This window comes from Asterias rubens (genome assembly GCF_902459465.1).
Source record: "Asterias rubens chromosome 8 unlocalized genomic scaffold, eAstRub1.3 super_scaffold_89, whole genome shotgun sequence".
NCBI classification, from domain to species: Eukaryota; Metazoa; Echinodermata; class Asteroidea; order Forcipulatida; family Asteriidae; genus Asterias; species Asterias rubens.
The window spans coordinates 1,567,848-1,587,079 of record NW_022985693.1 but is presented as its reverse complement, the minus strand read 5'-3'; the positions used below and the strand labels follow the sequence as shown (position 1 = coordinate 1,587,079).

Genomic DNA, 19,232 nt, shown 5'->3' with positions numbered 1-19,232 from the left:
GAGGCAGACTGTCATAATTTTCCCCTGGCAAAAAGCCCAGTTACAGTGAACGCTTATTTGGACTCATTCATTGACAAATCAGAGAAAAACCACATGAATAACACTAGGCTACTTGTCAGGAACTTTATCTTTGCAACTTGCTATAATTTGTATTGAACATTAGTGTGTTTGTTTATAAGAAAAAAATGTAAACCACTGAAGCAATTTGTAAATAAAACATTGTTTATTCATTGGAAATATTCAACAATGCTTGATCCATTTGTGTATGTTTGTTTTTTTCTTTCGACCGCTTGGAAAAGACTCCATTAATTTTGAGGCAGACTGTCATAATTTTCCCCTGGCAAAAAGCCCAGTTACAGTGAACGCTCTGTTTTTCATGAATGTTTTGCCACCAAAAAGTTTCCAACAAAAGAATTCTCTTAAAATAATTTGAAAACACCCTATCAAGTCGGGTCTGGTCGTGGAAATGTGAGCATGTAAAATTGTTCAATAGGTATTGATTTTTGGGTAGTTAATAATATTGGTTATTCATTATTAACTGACTAAGGTTTCTTATCATCGAGCGAGAAGGGAACATACAATGTTCCTGACTACTATTGTCTTCTATAGACAAGCTTTCAAATGAACATTCCACAGCAATTTATAAGGTAGTTAAAACGTGATTCAATTAGGATCAAGATAAAAATTACCTTTCTTATTATAACGCTCTCATTGGACAGAAGTGTTAACGTTTAGTTCATTTTTAACGGTCCCAGTAAATAGCGCCCTCTTACAGTTCGGTAAACCAGGTACACCATGACGTCATCATTACACAACCTCTCTTTGTCGGCGGTCACCCCGCATCTTCGATCGTGCTCACGATTTTCGCTTCCCGCTCGATCCCATGCTTTGCTGCAGGAGGTTGGGGTAGATTTTTTTTTAACGGTCCCCTTGTATACCTCCCTCTACGGTTGTACTAGTTCCCTACCCCGATCGATGACGTCACATTCATAAAGACAAAACTTTATCCGGCGGCCGCCATTTAATTCCTCGGTTGCAAAAACTTGAGAACATTAAGCTCTTTTTGACAGCTTTCAGAACTGACAGTTTGCTCATAATTGCCTTTTGGAAACAGGACAATGTGCTTTTGATATTAGGGTAAGTTACGATATGAAGAAATGTAACAGTTGTTTTTCTTTTGCCTATACAAAATTAATAAAATAAGATGGTCATGATTGTCAGTCACACACCATGCATATGCACACTGCGCAACGAATGGCAGGCTTATTTTGTGCTGCATCTTTTTCGTGAAAAAGGGCAGGTAGATATTTGAATTGCACGCTCATATCAATTTATAGCCCCTACTGAACTGGGCCAAGTTTCACAAAGCTATTAAATTAAGCAGAAAATACTGCTTGACAAAATTCATTTGTTAATCTACTATTTTAATTTATACTTTTTAGTTTATTTAGTAACCTGAGAAAAGATTTAAGTAACCTGAGATAAACTTACTTATTTTGTATACTTTCCTTTTTTATAAAATAAAAACCAAGGCCCAAGCTGAGCTGAGTGGGGCTCACACACAGTCACAGCCACACACATAACAATGATTTTAAACTATCATCAACCATGTCAACAGCTCTCCATTGCATTGATTGTTACCTAGTAAGTTTTTATGCTAACAATTATTTTGAGTAATTGCCAATAGTCATTATATTATAGTGTCCACTGCCTTTGAATAGAGTGATTTTTTTATTATTTTACTTTACATTTGAAAATGTTTAAATCACAATCTCATTGACCTAACTTGTCCAATAATATTAAAATTGTATAATGTCAATCTTTAGTAATACAAATTAAAATTCCAGATGCCTGTCCATATTATTAGTATCACTCGGTTTCTTTTTGTCACTTTCCTTTCAATATCCACATGCTTTCCTTGTTTTGCATTTACATTACTAACGAAATAGTTCTTTTTCAATTTACACTTATTTACAGATACTGTTCAGACAGTGAGGACATCTCTGGACTCTACATGGGAAACTAGTGACAAGAAGCCAAGATTCATTAAAAGTTCAAGACCAGCAAAGGTAATATTGATGTTTCAAGTTATAAAAATTTTTAAAACCTTCGGACAGTGTGAAAATGTTGTACATTTTAATACACAATTACTTTGTTCAGTAGGATTATTTTTCAATGAGTCAAACTACAGGAGAAAGGGGCCGAAATTCAATTCACAAAAGCCTACTTACTTTAGAAAACAATAAATTGGGAAAAGGGGACATAGAAAAGGGTTACCTACTAGTATTACTAAGGTTGTGTTTTCAAGCTCAATTACCAATTCTCAAGAAAAAAAACACAAATTAAATAATAGTACTTCTATTAATCAAGAATTTAAGGGGGTATCCATTTATTCTTTGATCGGAAATTAACCTCTCAATCATTTTTTTATTGATCGGAAATTAACCTCTCAATCATTTTTTTATTTATTTTTTCACTCTGCAGGCAATGTTTCGTAAAACAAGGGACAAGAACTCATCAGTAGGATTTGAAGCGTTGCATAGTTTGAGTATTACCAGGTGATGTTTGCGGTAGCACCATTTGTAAACCTCTTGAGTAATGTTGGTTCTAAACCAGTGGTTGACAAAACACATTTTTATCAGTAATTTCCATTCTCAAGGCAAACATAAAAGTCAGGAACCAAACTTATTAGTTTTGGTACAGCTTAAAAAAGATGCTATGAAAATACAAGCAAGAGTATAAAGCGTGGACAATGAGTAATTATATTGGAAATAATTCATGATGTCAGATTTCACCAATAACTTATTAGTTTAATGTTTAAACATTATAGTTTTAACAAACTTACTGGGACTCATTCATTGACAAATCAGAGGAAAAACACATCAGGCTATTATTGTCAGGATTTTTGTCTTTGCAACTATAGTATATAATATTTTAATGTTTTAAACTGAACATAATGTGTTCTGCCCAAATGAGAAAAATTGTAACACTGAAGCACTGAGTTTGTGAATAAAATATTGTTTGTTCATCAGACATATTAAAAACGGTTTGATCAATTTGTGTTTTATGTTTGTGTCTTTGATGAGATAAGACTCCATTAATTTTGAGGCAGTATGTCGAAATGAAACATAATTATTTCCTTTTAAAAGAATGCCCACACATTGATCAGTGTCCTTGTTTTTTGTTTTGATGAATGTTGGGACTGAAAGTTTTACACATAAGAATTCTCATATAATAATTATTAAAAAAAGATGAGTCAGGTGGTGCATAACAGAATTGTTTTATTGGTGTTGTCTATCGGGAAGTTAACATTCAATTAATTGAAAAGGATAATTTAAGTATTAAAACTGCATTTTTTTACATCAAGCGTGAACGTAAAATTAATAGTACTTGATAAACAAATTGCCTTCTTGATAAATTATTTCAAATTATTACTAGTTCATAGTGGTCATAGTTATTATTTTACGGTCCACCCTAATTAGCGCTCTCAATAGACAGAAGTGTTTAGTTAATTAACGGTCCCCATAAATAGCGCCTCCATCGGTGAATGTAGTCTAGTTTAATTAACGGTCCCCATAAATAGCGCCTCCATCGGTGAACGTAGTCTAGTTTAATTAACGGTCCCCATAAATAGCGCCCCCATCGTTGACGTGATGAATAATTCGTCTAGTTTTGTTGAACGGTCCCAATAAATAGCGCCCTCTTGCGGTTCGGTAAGTCTTAAACCAGAACCATGACGTCACCACACAACCTCGCATCTTCGTCACTCGACCCCCTGTCTCCCAGCATGCTTTACTGTAGGTTCGGGAGCGATCTTTTCACACGGTCTTATGAAACGAAGATGAGGAACAAAGGTTGTTAAAAACTGGACGTGACTTGACGTAATCTTTAGGGGGCGCTATTTAAGGGGACCGTTAACTAAACTAACCTAACCTAAACTGAAGGGGCGCTGTTCAAGGGGACCGTTAAAAAGGTAATAAACGTTTTTGTGTGCATTATTTTACCACTCTTGTTTTGTGCGATGGAAGTTGATGCTGGTCATGCCTGTCTACTTGTTCTGTGGTAAGTTCCGATCTGAATATGGTTTGTATATAAGTTATAACTGTAACTTTTTATAACTATATTGTACCGTACTACGGGAGGAATGTCAGATCAGACCATCATCGGACAACAGTAGCCTGAGTAGGGAGGTCGACGGAAAGGCCTCAATCGTGATTTGTATCTGTTTGTACACGAAAAGTGCTTGTGAAAAATCACCCAAAAGACATCATTTAAGTGCGAATTTTGATGTACAAAATCATCTGTGGTTAGCTGAAGACATTTCCTTTCACAATTGAGCAGTTTTTTCTGGATTGATTGGAATTTTAAATGAAAAACACAGAGTTGAAAATAAGAAAGGAAAAGTTTCCGTATGGCGCCACCACTTTTTCACTCGATATGAAATTATATAGTATCTAATTTACCTCAATGAGATATCCCTTTTTGTAAAAATGAGTGAAAAAGTGGTGGCGCCATACAGAAAGTTATCCATAAGAAAATTAGCGCGTAACAGAGGGCCCATTTTTGGTCGCGGGAAAACTCAATCGATTTTGTGTCGAAAATGTTTTTTTTAAAGTGAGCCCTCTTGTGGCCTCGATAGCCTAAGGTCACGTGGGATATGTTGATATTTGTGTAGAGGAAGGTCTGAGCAATTGATAGGTACCAAATTTAATAGAATTTGATTGATATTTTAAACTGTTTTGAACTCGTTCATTTTATTTTGTTACAAAAAGTTGAGGTTTTACACATAAATTTACATCAAAAATCCTCAATTTCTCAAATATGGAAACTACAAAACCTATACAAAACTCATATTTTCTCAAAGCTTATACCTTCGTGATCATGTGCATATCTTTGTTTCTTTGCTAGGTAGCTGCTCATATCTGCGCATTTAAGATTTAGAGGAGGGGTCCTGACAGATTTTTTTGCAGCCTATGGACTCTTGTGTATTGAAGCTGTCCACACGGGGACATTTGTTTGACAATTGACATGATTTTGAGAATGGTCTGACAGACAAAAGCAAAGTACAAAAATACATTAAAATATAATATCTCCGCAACCTTTAAAGATAAATGATTGATTTTACTACCATTAGATTACGTTTGAGATAAGCTTTCCAATGGTACCAATCTTGTTTTTTTTTCGTAAAAAAATAGGAAAACCCGTCGACCTCCCTAACAACAGGTGGACAACTCGTCCGTTCGATGGACAACTCGACCGTTCGGAAAACTCGACAATTCTGAAACAACTCAACTTGACAGATGGCCAGACGTGAGGTAATCTTCAATTATTCATTATTCAGACAAATTCACTATTCCTATTTGGTCATCATGGTCACTCATGTTGGTGGAGAGAGCGCGTCCCATGGGGGTGTGTAGACAGCCACAGCCTCAGGTATCTTCCTCTTACCAGTTTTCACGGTATTAATATGCCTTTTTCTTCGAGGTGGGAAAAAAATAATGATGCGATATATCAACGGATGACCTAATTATCTTCATTTGTTTATATTATTTAAGTAGGGCCTATACAAACATAAATTAAAACTTGATGGACATTGAAATGTTCACACCACACACCAATCTTCAATGACTTCAACTGGTCCCATTTGTTTTGAGTTTTTGCTGTTTTCAAGGCAAACGAGAAAGAATGGTTTCCCGGTGAAGCCATACGTGGAAGAAATATCTGCAGTGACTGCAAGTATTCTGTGAGACTCTGTGTATGACTCCATAGCCAGCAGTTGTCTTCTTTTTATTCACAATGATTTTTATGACATTGGTAATTTGCAAAAAAAAAGAAAATTCAAAATTCAAAAGTGTGAATAATTATTGGCTTTTAAATCTGATTTTTATTTATTTTCAATACAAAAAATTCCCCTGTATATTTATAATAAAGCGTAAAAATGAAAAGCGACAATTGAATCACCAAGCTGATGTTTAAATTTTAATATTTATAATAATATTGATACGAGGGTTAAAGAAAATCTCAAAAAATATTAGAAAACAATATAAGGCACAAGGCTTCTTTAAGCCTCTGTATTCTTTTTCCAGAATGCTCAGCAGAATGTTCAGTCACATGATTTGATCATCGTGAATTGTGAATTGAAATAATGTTTGATTAAAAATTTTCGGTGGGCAATTTTTTTTATATATGGCCTCAACATTATGACATATTTTTGTACCTTGTAGAAATGCCTAAAATACCAAACTTTTTGCATTTACAAGTGCAAATAACCAGTGGAGCCTTACGTATTTCTAAGTTTTGGTCAAGGGAGAGGAGACTCTTTGCTTGGCAAATAAAACCAAAATGTTTGTATCTAGGGACTGTTTACATCGTGCACAGAGAGCTAAAAGATTTGCCACGATTTTAGGGACACCTTAAAAACAGGACCTCCTACGATACGGTAGATGGTTGATATATTATTTTTATTTATATCAGCTGGAGCTATTTGAATAATCATAACCGGTTGTTTTCGGATACCTTTACATAAGTTAGGGAGTCCAGCGAAGCGAACAACCGTTTTCGGATTTATAATTATATATCTATATCAATTACCACCGTGTAGTAAAACTAAAATAGCAATTTTTAATAAGCCTTGTTTGTCATTTCTGTTCATTAAATGCGACATTAATTAAACGACATTTCGTGTCGAAAGATTCATCTTTTAATTTTTGCTATTTATCATCCCCTTTCCTTTGGCATCTTTCATTAGTTGAAATATGCCGCCAAATTAGTGCCACTTGCCGATGTGCAACTCCCGGGTGCGGTCATCTTGAAATGACGTCAGGAGATATGTTCACGCCTATATCTCAGGAGATTAAACCGGGTTTGGAAAGATGATGTCATCGTTTTGTAGAAAAACACAGGCACTTCATTTTGACATTCGACACAATGAAGTCTGTCAAATGGTGAGTGTTTTCAAGTTTACCAAAGGCTAAAAAAGGTACAGTTTTCTACCGATTTTGTTTGTTTAAAAACCTCAAAATACATGTATATAAATAAAGGGTTTGATGAAACCTCTTTGAAACCATGTTTTTCTGAAAGCTTGAACAATCAGCAAGACGGGACAGTGATTTTTTTTCAACAAAATTATTACGCATTGGCACGGGCAATCAGGATCGATGGCTACAACAGTAAGTTTTGCTATATGAACATGCATTGAAACCTGGCGTAAGTGAAATCCTTGCACTACATACTGAAAATGCCTAATTTTGAGGCTTTAAATAATCATAACTTAAAGGAGTGTTACATAATTGGTATGAAACAAAAATTGTGGAGATCACAGATTTACATAAAACTTACATGGTCTAATGATGATGGTAGTAGAAAACATCCCTTGAAGTATTTCTGTCTGAAGTGTCATATTTGATGACAAATAAATAATCTAACTTCGCGTTTGGAGTTTATCGCTCAGTGAGCGTTTTATTCATTTTATTTTGGCAATGAAAAATTTGTATTCGGTTTTTCACTATTCTCTCGTGACAAAGATGGCCGATCGATCTCAAACTTCTACAGGTTTGTCAATTCATGTATATGGTGGTTTACATAAAGTGCTTACACTGCCAGCAACTGTTTTGTTAGCAAACCTAATTCTGTAATGTTCCTTTAAAGGAACGTTACAGAATTGGTAAGAAACAAAAATCGTGAAGATCACAGATTTACATAAAACTTACATGGTCTAATGATGATGATAGTAGAAAACATCCCTTGAAATATTTTTGTCTGAAATGTCATATTTGATGAGAAATAAATAATCTAACTTCACGTTTGGAGTTTATAGCGTCTATTTAATAACTCTTTTACCCTTTTTCTTTTTCCCTTTCTTTCTTTGTATACAGATAGTCTCAACATGCAGGAAACTTTGAAGTAAACATATTCAAAAATTAGAAGCGTATTTGTTACAGTATACAATTGTTGTATGCTGTGACAGGATCCATGGTGTTTTGTACACCCGAGGGGACAAATGGTACCTTCGACCTCACCTCGGGTGCCATTTGGCCCCTCAGGTGTACAAAACCCATGGATCCCATCAAAGCGTGCAACAATTGCTTTGTTAAACCATGGTAAGCGTTATTATTCCTCTGATCAAAGTCCTGTTGTCAGCTTCAAACATTACTACGATGGAGTAGGCAGAGGAACAGTTATTCAAATAAAAAACAATTATTTACTGTACCCTCAAACTTGGGGCTATTTCTAATGAAGCGCGGAAATCGACCACGGTGGGAATGATCAAGGTAATGTACACAGTTTAACAAAACTCTTGTTTCCCTCCGCGCTTTGTGTAACGTGTAGTGTGTGACCTCAGCCTTGTTACATTTGTATGACGTGATTGGTTCTTGACCAATAAACCTTCACGACTCCTTTTGTTTTTAACTCAGTTACAAATTGTAATGATAAATGATAATGATGTTATAAAAAAAAGTATGTAGCATAGCTGAGGATACGCGAAGCATAAGACACAGCAAGGAGGGTACAATACTCAGTCGAAATAATAATTGAAAATGACAACAGAACTTCGAGAAAAGGAATAATAATGTACAAAACACAATGGGTCCCGTGACAGCGTGCAACAATTGTATAGTGATACATCTTTCTTCTAGTTATGAAGGTCTGGCATGAACATTGTGCATTTTAAACTTCAAAAATGATGCTGCACCACTCTTTTTGTGTGTGCATATTCTACTACAATGATGCATTACGGACAGCAGTGACGGACCAATCAGAAACTTATTTAATAGTTGTTTGCATCGGGGATAAAGAATATAATTTCTTTTTACCCTTGCAGGGATGTGTTTTAAGCACTGTATACTCGGTAAAATCGAGCTAGCCTGGTGGCCAGAGACAGCTTGAATCCTATTTTTTAGCAACAGGGGTACTGCAACATCTTGTAAATTGTTGCAGTACCTGCTTTTAAAACATAGGGTTCAAACTGCCTCTAGCCACTGCTGGGGGGCTAGCTTGGTGGTCTAGTGGTCAGACATCTACTCTAGCAATGCAAAGGTCCTCGATATGAATCCCACCCAAGTATTTTGCCTGAGGATTTGTTTGTCACTGAACTAGGGAAAGTACTGAGTAATTATATACAGTTCTTTATACACATCGGTGTAAGGGTAAAAACGAATAATTGTCAATAACAAACTGTTTAGACATATAACCATCTTGAATCAATTGATAATCTTGGAAGCAAGTTAGTATTAGCATGCCCAGACAAACAAAAACACAAGTGGACTCACATACGCATTAATAACATTGACAAAATAATATAAGAGAAAAACCACCTAAACGAGACAATGCTGTTACTATGTCAGGAAGGTTTATCTTTTTACTTACCAGTACTTTTTTAACATAATCTTGTCTGCTTATAAGACAAGGATTGAAACACTTAAAATACATTGTCTTTGATGAGGAGAGACTCCGTAAATTTTGAAGCAGTATGTCCAAATTGATACGAAATTCTTCTTCCCCTCCTACAAATTGCAAATTGTTTTTCATAAATGTTTTGTTAAGAGAGGTTTAGATAAAACCATGTGAAAATCTATTTTGAGTAGTGTTGGTTCTGAAACTCAATGTTCTGATCAGTATGCTCTGATTGTCTTCAGGAGAATACTATAGACTATGTTGCTGGTTACCCAGTAGCTTTGTAGTAATACATGGTATTACTGCAAGTCTCTCTGAGTTATTCTTTGACAATGCAATGTTCCAAAGGTATTGAGGTTTAATATTGTTACCCTGCAAACAGATTGTTGTTTCAGTGTATGAGTGTTCAGTAGATTGAAATAAATAAACATTAAGATTTGGGCATATAAATGTTAGCATGTAAAATTGTTTTATTAATGTATTGACTAATTGGTTAGTGATCAATAAATCTGAACAACCAGTCAGACTTGTATCTGGTGTTATTTACAAGCCATCGAAAAGTCGGATCATTAGGCAGATGAAATCCAGATGAAGCTGGACACTCAGTTGCCTTATTAAAAAAATGGCAGGCATAATATTTGTGAGAGGGATCCTAAAATGCAACTCTTTCAAGTAGTTATTTTTTAATATTTATATCCTGTTGGTTTTTGTTAAACTGTTTTCATTTTACAGCCATGTCTCTTAAAAACCATCTCTCCAATAAAGCCATGAACATACTTTTAATATTAATAGTAAACGAAGCGTTGAAAAGAGCATAGAACATCAATGCACAGTTAATTGACTATTATTCCCTTGAGGGGCTGCCACATTGCCTAGATTAAGATCCAGTTTTTAAAATGTGCAAAGGAATCTATTGCCCGCATGCAGTGGCCCCAGAAAAAAAGGTCTCCCCGCCCCCGCCCTCTCAATGTAAAAAAAAATCAAACTAGTTTTTTTAACGGTCCCCTTGTATACCTCCCTCTACGAAGGAATATGTACTAGTTTCATCCCCCCCCCCCGCGATGACGTCACATTCATTAAATGAAAAACTTTTTAGGGCGGACTGACTAGACTACTCCCGCCCGGCGAATAAAACTTGAACATTAGCTCATTAATTGGCAACTTGCATAACTGACAGTTTGCCTTAATTGCCTTTTTTTTTTAAACAGGACAATGTGCTTTTATGATATAAAGGTAAGTTTTTATATGAACAAATGTAGACAGTTACTTTTCGTTTGCCAATTTTTGTGTACCCACTATACGGCAGACAAATGGCGGCTTACTTTGTGCTGCATCCTTTTCGTGAAAAAGGCAGATGGATATTTGAGTTGCATGCTCATTTCAATTTATAGCTCAATAATAGGGCCACTCCACTATCTATGATGGGCTAGCCAATTGCATGTGCATTTTTAGTTTGTTGCTTGATCTACAAAAACTGATTTTGAATGAATGTTTAAACTTTAAAAGTTTAAATTAATATAAATAAATAATAATATGATTATTTTTATAATAATTATTTATTAAAGGCCTAAGTAGTAGTAGTACACCAGTGGTGGCGCCATGCGGAAACTTTTCCCACTAGTAATAGTATATTTAATTATATTGGCCTATTTTAATATTATTATTATTAATATGTTTTTTTATCTTATTATTTTAGTTAGGCCTATTTTCATAACTTGTTATTTCTTGTTAAATGTCAATTGAAATCCTAAATTATTTTAGAACTCGTCTGTTGAAGTTTTGTTGAACTTAATTGAACCTTAAGAAATTAGACAGCAAGCCCCAACAAAGACAAATACGCTCAGATCCATTTTGTAGTTGTACTCATTTAACAGTCATTCTTATGTGATTTTAATTTAGTTTTCATTTGATTTTTTTTTAAATGCATCTTTATCAAATTATTCTATTGTAAAATATTGTATTCTTCTCTTGTTTATCTTTCGCTTCAGCAGTCAATCACATTACATAGTAAGTTTCAGATGTGTGTCCATGCTTATTAATTTATATCCGGCACTTTTTTTTCACTTTCATTTTAATGTCAACATGCCTTCCTTGTTTTGCATATGTTGTAATATATTACTAAATATCTGTTTTCAATTTACAGATACAGTACGACAATTTGTGTGGATCTCTCCGAATGGGAAACTGCCCCAAAATATGTCCTGATTCAGTAAGGTATGTTTCAAGTTATAACAATTAGTACAACATTTGCAAAGTGTAAAATAAAACACAGCTATTTTTATCATGCGTTTGTCAAATTGAAAAATATTGACTCCAACAAAATAAAATTGAACAGGAAAACATGACATGTGTTGAAGGATTTACAAAGTGGGGTGAACTAGAGAAGAAAGGGGCCGAAAATTCAATTCACAAAAGCCTGCTTAATACTTTGAAAAGGGAAAAAGGGATCAAAGAAAATGGCTACCGAAAATTGTGTTTTTGAGCTCAATTACAAATTCTCCAGAGAAAAAAAAAGGAATACTACTTCTATCACTATGTCTTCTTTTTCTTAACATTCAAGAATTTAAGAGATATTTATTTAGTCTTTGATCACAAAATTAACCACTGAATTATTTGATTATTGGTTTTTTTACTCTGCAGGCAATGTTTGCGCTAAGGAGGGACAAGAACTAATCAGTAGGATTTGAAACTTTGCATGGTTGGAGTATAATCAGGTGAAGTTTGCAGAAGCTCCATATGTAAATCTCTTTCGAGTATTGTTGCTTCTGAACCAGTTGTGCATGCATAACACAACGTTCGATCAGTATGCGCTACTCAAAAAAGACGTACACACGGCACTAACCTCACCTGCAGCCAATTTCATGAAACTTTACGCAACTGTGTAAGTCCACTTGTGCAACAATTATGGCGCAATGCTGAAGAACCAATCAGAAGAAACATCAGCCATCAATGCTCATCATCTCTGAATTTTGATAACAAATTTATAAAAACAAATGTCCATCCTCAAAGCAAGCGTAAACGGAAACAAACTATAATGAATTATAATTTGAAAATAACTCATGATGTCAGATTTCACCAATAAATTAATTGTTCATGTTTACATCGTTGTAGTTTTAATAAACTTATTGGGACTCATTCATTGATGAAATCAGAGAGATAACACACAAGGCTATGTATATCAGGAATGCTATCTTTGCAACGCACATACTGTAATGTTTTGAACTAAACAAAACTAGAGAAAAATTGTTACACTGAAGCAATTATTTGTGAATAAAATATTAGTTATTCAATGGACATATTAAACAATGTTTGATCAGTTGTGTTTCATGTTTTTGTTTTTGATGGGATAAGACTTTATTATTTTTGAAGCATTGTGTCGAAATTGTTAGGTGTGGCATAACAAAACTGTTCAATGGTATTGGGTATTTGGAAATACAATGAAAAGCTTAGTTTGAGTAAGCTGCATTTTTTACTTATAAAGTTAAAGCCATTGGACACTTTCGGTAAACAGTATTGTCCAAGGCCCACACTTCGTGTATCACAACTTATATATAAAATAACAAACCTGTGAAAATTTAGGCTCAATCGGTCATCGGAGTCTGGAGAAAATAACGGGAAAACCCACCCTTGTTTCCGCACATTTCGCTGTGTCATGACATGTGTTTAAAATAAATCCGTAAATCTCGAGAATTTATAATTGTTTTAATGTTTTCTCAACAAGTAAAGCATTTCATGGAATAATATTTTCAGAGAAGTCTTTCTCCATTACCGTTAACTGTGTAAGTTATTTGTAAATCTATGAACTTTAAAAATAAATTCTGTTCCGAAAGTGTTCAATGGCAAGAACGAAAAATTATGTTTATTTAACACAAAATAATTGTCTACTTGATAAATTAATCTTTCAAATTATTACTATTCCACATTGCATTACATAAGAGGGATCAGTGAGACCACGAGTCATCTTAGTTATCATCTAACGGTCCGTCTTAGTTATCATCTAACGGTCCCCATTGGACAGAAGTGTTTGTAGTTTAATTAACGGTCCCCCATAAATAGCGCCTCCATCGGTGACGTGATAATTAATTCGTCTAGTTTTGTTAACGGTCCAAATAAATAGCGCCCTCTTGTGCGCATGTGGTTCGGTAACTTAAACCATGACGTCATCACACAACCTTGCCTGGCGGTCACCCCGCATCGTCGTTCCCACAATTTTCAATGCGCTTCCCACTCGACCCCCTGTCCACCAGCATGCTTTGCTGTAGGTTTGGGGTGAACTTTTCGAACGGTCTTATGAAAACGAAGTTGTCAGTTCTCCATCCAAAGGAACAAGGTTGATATAACTGGACGCGACTGGACGCAATCTTTAGGGTGGCGCTATTTAAGGGGACCGTTAGCTAAACTAACCTAAACCTACCTGAAGGGGCGCTGTTCAAGGTGACCGTTAAAAAAATAAACGGGCCTGCGAAAAGTGATGGATGCTGTTTGTTTTGGGGTGCATTCTCACCTTTTTTTGTACGGATGAAAGTTGATGCTGGTCAACTTGTTCCAATTCATTGTGGTAAGTTTTGAACCGAATAAAATAAGCAGATAAGAAAATTAATTTGTCAGACAACTCGTTCTCGTCCGTTGGACAACTCGACCGTAAAGCTCAAATGAGTCAATGCCCCACCCCCCCCCCAAAAAACCAACCAATTTTGGAAGGCCTTTTTGTTTTAACTCCCCCGCCTCCCCCCCCCCCCCAAAAAAAAAAAGTACACAGTGCACAGGCATGACAGGAGATACTGATTGAAGGAAGCTAGCTTGCCTTGTGTGTCACTGTCATAGTATACTCAGATTATTTCCCCAAAAAGATAAATTTTCAGCTAAAATTAAAAATGATGTCCAAAATACTCCTCTCACGACTTCTGCCTGGTTATGTAGAGTCTACACACAATTGAGTGCATTGAACGAATTTGCTAAACGAATCAGAAAAAACTTGTGTGCAAGGAAAAGTTTCCGTATGGCGCCACCACTTTTTCATTCGAAATAAAATAATATAGTATCTAATTTACCTGATTGATATATCCCTTTTTGTAAAAATGAGTGAAAAAGTGGTGGCGCCATACGGAAAGTTATCTGTGCGCAATATGTTTAATAATTGCACTCTGCCGAGTTGTCAGCTGAATCTGCTGGGAGAGCAAAAGCATGCAAATTTCAAATTTGCACTCTGTTGGTATGGCAGCTCAAGTTGATGATTCTAATAAACTGTGTGCAATGTGAAAATTGTGCAAAATTTGTAGATTGCGTTTTTTGTACACAACCGTGCGCAATATGGCAATGCTTTGTCGTTATTTTTGTTCTTTTTTTCTGGCACCAATGCGTGAGAAAATGGTTGCGGCGCGTGGGAGTGTGAGACAGACCCCATAAGCGTGAGTCTCACGGTCACGCCTAATGTGTGAGACTTGGTAGGTAGGTCTGCAGATATGTTAGAGTGAGACAACTTGATGGTTGAGACATCTCAACCATTTGGACTCGACGGTCGGTGCAGTTTAGTCAGAGTCAGACAACTTAACTTTAAGTTTGAGTTGACTTAAAGTTTAGTTGCGGTAAGGTAACCGTCCACCCGACAGCTTCGGCCATGTCGGCTGTGCTTCGCCGTCGGCAGGAGGGTTACGTTATTGCATAACTTAAGTTGACTTGAGTTTGAGTTGACTTGAGACTGAGGAGAGTGACTGAGACAACTCGACGGATGAATGGCCAAGTCCACACAGACAAGTCGATGGTTGAACGGTCATAATGATGCTCACGTCTGTTCTGATACGGTTAGGCGTTACTTTAAAATACTGACATCATTTTATTTACAGGACACACATTTCCTATTCCTGTATTAGGCCTATAAATCCTGCATTTATAATTTTTGCACTTACCCAGGAGAGTGGCACTTGGGGGTGTTTGACTTTTTAAGTAGAGAAGAACAGTTCTCTTTTGGCCCATCCATGTCCTTGTCACTGCATGCAGGGGCAACAACAAGGGTCATCGTTGTGTTTGTGCGTGTATGTGCGGGCGGGCCGTCAGCAGGTCTGTAAGCAAGAAATAAGTTCTAGAAATGTGTCTACCCTTCAAAATCCAAGCTACTGGAAAATACGGTAGTTTGTATCATGTTTTTTATTACATCATTTTGAAGCTACATTGGCGTAGGGGGCCAAGAAGTGGAGGGCGTACAGCGTATTGGCACTTTTGATGGGGCTACTCCCCCTCTATCTTCCCGGACACCAGTCAATTCCAGTTGAACAAAAATATTGAATTTAATTAATTTGTTAAAATCTTGTTTTGATTCTTTTTATCCATTAACTTTGAGGTGATGAACCGGGTCCAGGAGCAAGTCTACACTACATACATGAAGACTAATGTTGATGCAAAATATCTGCTGCTACTTATATGCCGACTAAAAGAGACTCAAAGTCCATGGACTGCTTTTATAAAGGTAGTTTTAAAGTCAAAGCAAACATTTGGCAGTGTATTTGCTCTTTTATGTTACATCCAAGCTTTATGGGTCGTTTGTCTAGTTAACTCTTGCAAAAAAAAATTGTCAACTTGAAAAAATAGCTCAGGCACTATTTAATGCATTAGATGGGGTGATTTGACTCCTTCTCACCCTTGTTTAAGCATTAAAATAAAAGGTTTGCAGTAGAGCACTCTCTTCTCATTTTATATTATATTTTTGTTTCTTTTAAATTGGGCACAAGATTCCATCCTCCCCGCCAAAAAGATTAAAAACAAAAAACTTGCTTTGCCACTTGCAAGTCATCCCTTTGAACATCTGTGTCTATTTAACTTTTTTTCCCTTTCTTTCTCTTTACACAGATCGTCTCACCTCTGAAGTTAAAATAATACTACAGGCTGTTACAGTTCGGTATGTTACTTCTCAGGTCAATTATGGAGGTCTGGCATGAACATTGTGCATTTTAAGCATCCAATATGTTGTTGCACCAATCTCATGTTTCTGCAAAATACACTACAGTGATGCAGTATGATGGACAGCAGTGCCAGACCAATAAAGAACTTATTTAGTCGATGTAATTCTTTGCATAGGGGATAAAGAGCATAATTTGTTCTTACCCTTGCACAGATGTGTATTAAACACTGTTTACTCATTGCAAGCTAGCCTGCTGGCTAGAGGCAGCTCAAATCCTATGTTTTAGCAGCAGATTCGTACTGCCTCTAGCCACTGGTGGTCTAGTGGTCAGATATCTACTCTAGCAATGCAATGGTGGTCGTGGGTTCGAATCTCATCCAAGTGATTTGCCTATGGATTTGTTTTTCACAGAAATATGACTCTGTTTCTGGATACTGCTTATTTATTGCCATGTGTTATCGCAAACCTTTCTTAGTTATTCTTAAAACTTACAAGTTTCAAATTCTACTTAATAATCTTTTTTTCAGTGTGAACGTGTTGAATACTTTAAATTGAATAAAACATCAATTCAGATTTTGCCATGAAAATGTGAGCAAATTGTTTTATTTGTTTTGACTATTGGGTAGTTAATGTTATCAATAAATTTGAATATTCAGTCTGGTATTGTATCTGGCATTATTCATGAGCCCCAAAGTGTGAAGTTTGATGATCAGGCTACTGGTGGTGTAGCCCACCTTGTTTAGCTGGAAAGAAAATACTACAGACATTGGTTTTGCTTAAGCCCTTGGTCCCATGTGTTTTGTAACGCATGTAAAAAGAACTCAGTGCATATTGAACAGAGAAGGGGTTTGCCCTGGTGTTTGTGGTGGCTTGAATTTTGTGAAGGAGTCAATCCCCCCCCCCAATGAAAATTGATTCAACCCTATGATTTCAGTTAAAAGAAAATGGGAAAATTCAGTGCCAACATTGGTTTTTCTCTGTCCTCTGAACCCAATCAGTACCTAATCTGTCATCACTTTCAAAACCCATCTGGACAACTCATTTAAAAACATTTCTTTTTACTAGACATTATCTTTGAATTTTTCACATTTTTATTGCCTATTCTGTGGTGTAATATTGTTGATTGTCTCGTATTGGTGTACGTCATTGTTTTTGTCGTTCTTATTGTACAATGTAGTTTTGCTGTATTTTGCTGACTCTTTTTAGCTTAACATGATTATAATTATGTAATAGGAGGTGTTCCGGGCTGTTGGCCCGAACACCTAAAAATACTGTACAGCGCTCCAATTTTTGTTTATGTATGACGCTATTTGAAAAATAAATTATATAAGTATTATTTAAGCTAAATATTCTCGAGTTATCAAGGGGGCTAACCTTAAATATTTAAAAGCACTATAATGAGCCCATGCTTACGCTCCTGCAAGTTAGCCTCTCCAGGCGTTTGTTTTGTACAATAATATCCAGATCCAGAATTAATTAAATACTACCTCCATGGTTACATCAAGCATGGAGGAATACCTCCATGCATCAAGCGACAAAATAAAATAAAAACTTTGACTACACAAGACTTGTCTTTTTTATACAAGACTTTCAAAATAACAACATTCCACAATAATTAAATAGGTCACAGCATAACACCAGTGGGATCTCCATGGTTATTTCCCTATTATTTTAAAAACCGCTCTCATTTGACATAAGTATACAGGCAGTAGATACTGTGAGTGTACATTCACTGTCAGTTTTGTTTTAACCGTCAACATAAATAGCGCCCTCTTACGGTTTGGAAAGTCTTTTAAACCAGATCATCTGACGTCACCACACAACCTCGCTTTGGCGGTCACCCCGTATCTTTGATCTTGCTCACGGTTTTTCCTTCCCGCACTCGACCCCCTGTCAGCATGCTTTGCTGCAGGTTGGGGGCGATGTTTATGGAAACGAAGTTGTTGGTTTTCCATACAACCAAAGGAACAAGGTTGATATAAACTGGACGCAACTGGACGTAATCTTTAGGAGGCGCTGCTTAAGGAGACCGTTAACTAAACTAACCTAACCTAAACTGAAGGGGCGCTGTTTAAGGGGACCATTAAAAATAAACGTAAACAATCTGCACATGCTACTTATCCTAGCTTGCTATACAATGTGTGCATGCTTCTTCAAGGGATATGATGTGCACACACCCTGTATCTGGGTTACGTGTGCGCGGATGGAAGGATAGTCATGTGGTTGTTTTGTGATGAGGGGTAAGTTTTGAATAAGCAAATTGTTGTAACGATAATAATATAAATGCATTACATATTTTGATAACTGTAGCAAGCATGACAGTTCACACTCACAGTCACAGTCAGGACAGTTGTTATTTATGTTTTATTAATATTTATTCTGCCACGTGTGCTTGCTTGTGGCGTTTGACTTCTGTTTTATTTCTTCTTTCTTACTCTGTACACTATTCCTGTTTCCACATCAATTTGTAAACAAACGATTAGATGGCCAAATACTCGAAGTCAATGGGTAGATTTCTACCTCCATGGGTAGACAAAGCATAATAATAATAATAACTAACACACAACATCAATTGCATCAATTCAAAATCAAACATGTCATTGTCGACAAAGGGATTTCATTTGGCCCACTGGTAGTTTAATTATTAAACGTCACTAATAATGACATTCTTCATACGGTTGGTAACTTAAGTCTAGCTTGAACAGTTTCGTAGTTTTAGGTTCAGTTTTTACAGTTTGATTACACACTATTTAACATTTTGTATACGCGCGCTACCTAGTAGTAGACTAGAGAAGCAGACGATAAAAAATGACCAATACGTCACTACTGAGCTGACCAATCACAACACATTATGGAAAGCTTACGTCACTGCACGTATCCAATGAAATCGTCGTATCCAAAGAAATTGACGTAGTAGTCTACAGCGTAGGGGCGCTATTTAAAG

At 36.0% G+C, this 19,232-nt stretch overlaps 4 long non-coding RNA genes across 5 annotated transcripts; all 4 read left to right on the top strand.

The window, feature by feature from the left end:
- The first annotated feature begins 1,002 nt into the window (after positions 1 to 1,002).
- On the top strand, positions 1,003 to 3,028 carry LOC117305576. Its single transcript, XR_004520703.1, has 3 exons — positions 1,003 to 1,137; positions 1,978 to 2,069; positions 2,485 to 3,028. It is a non-coding gene; the product is annotated as an uncharacterized LOC117305576 (long non-coding RNA).
- Positions 3,029 to 3,909: 881 nt separating this feature from the next.
- On the top strand, positions 3,910 to 9,908 carry LOC117305542. Of its 2 annotated transcripts, none has more exons than XR_004520691.1 (4): positions 3,910 to 3,973; positions 5,196 to 5,315; positions 6,749 to 6,944; positions 7,875 to 9,908. It is a non-coding gene; the product is annotated as an uncharacterized LOC117305542 (long non-coding RNA). The 2 variants fall into 2 exon arrangements; XR_004520690.1 differs by lacking the exon at positions 3,910 to 3,973 and adding an exon at positions 3,980 to 4,062.
- A 579-nt stretch (positions 9,909 to 10,487) lies between these two features.
- On the top strand, positions 10,488 to 12,923 carry LOC117305541. Its single transcript, XR_004520689.1, has 3 exons — positions 10,488 to 10,626; positions 11,537 to 11,607; positions 12,034 to 12,923. It is a non-coding gene; the product is annotated as an uncharacterized LOC117305541 (long non-coding RNA).
- Positions 12,924 to 13,424: 501 nt separating this feature from the next.
- On the top strand, positions 13,425 to 16,632 carry LOC117305540. Its single transcript, XR_004520688.1, has 3 exons — positions 13,425 to 13,951; positions 15,731 to 15,856; positions 16,237 to 16,632. It is a non-coding gene; the product is annotated as an uncharacterized LOC117305540 (long non-coding RNA).
- The last annotated feature ends 2,600 nt before the right edge of the window (positions 16,633 to 19,232 follow it).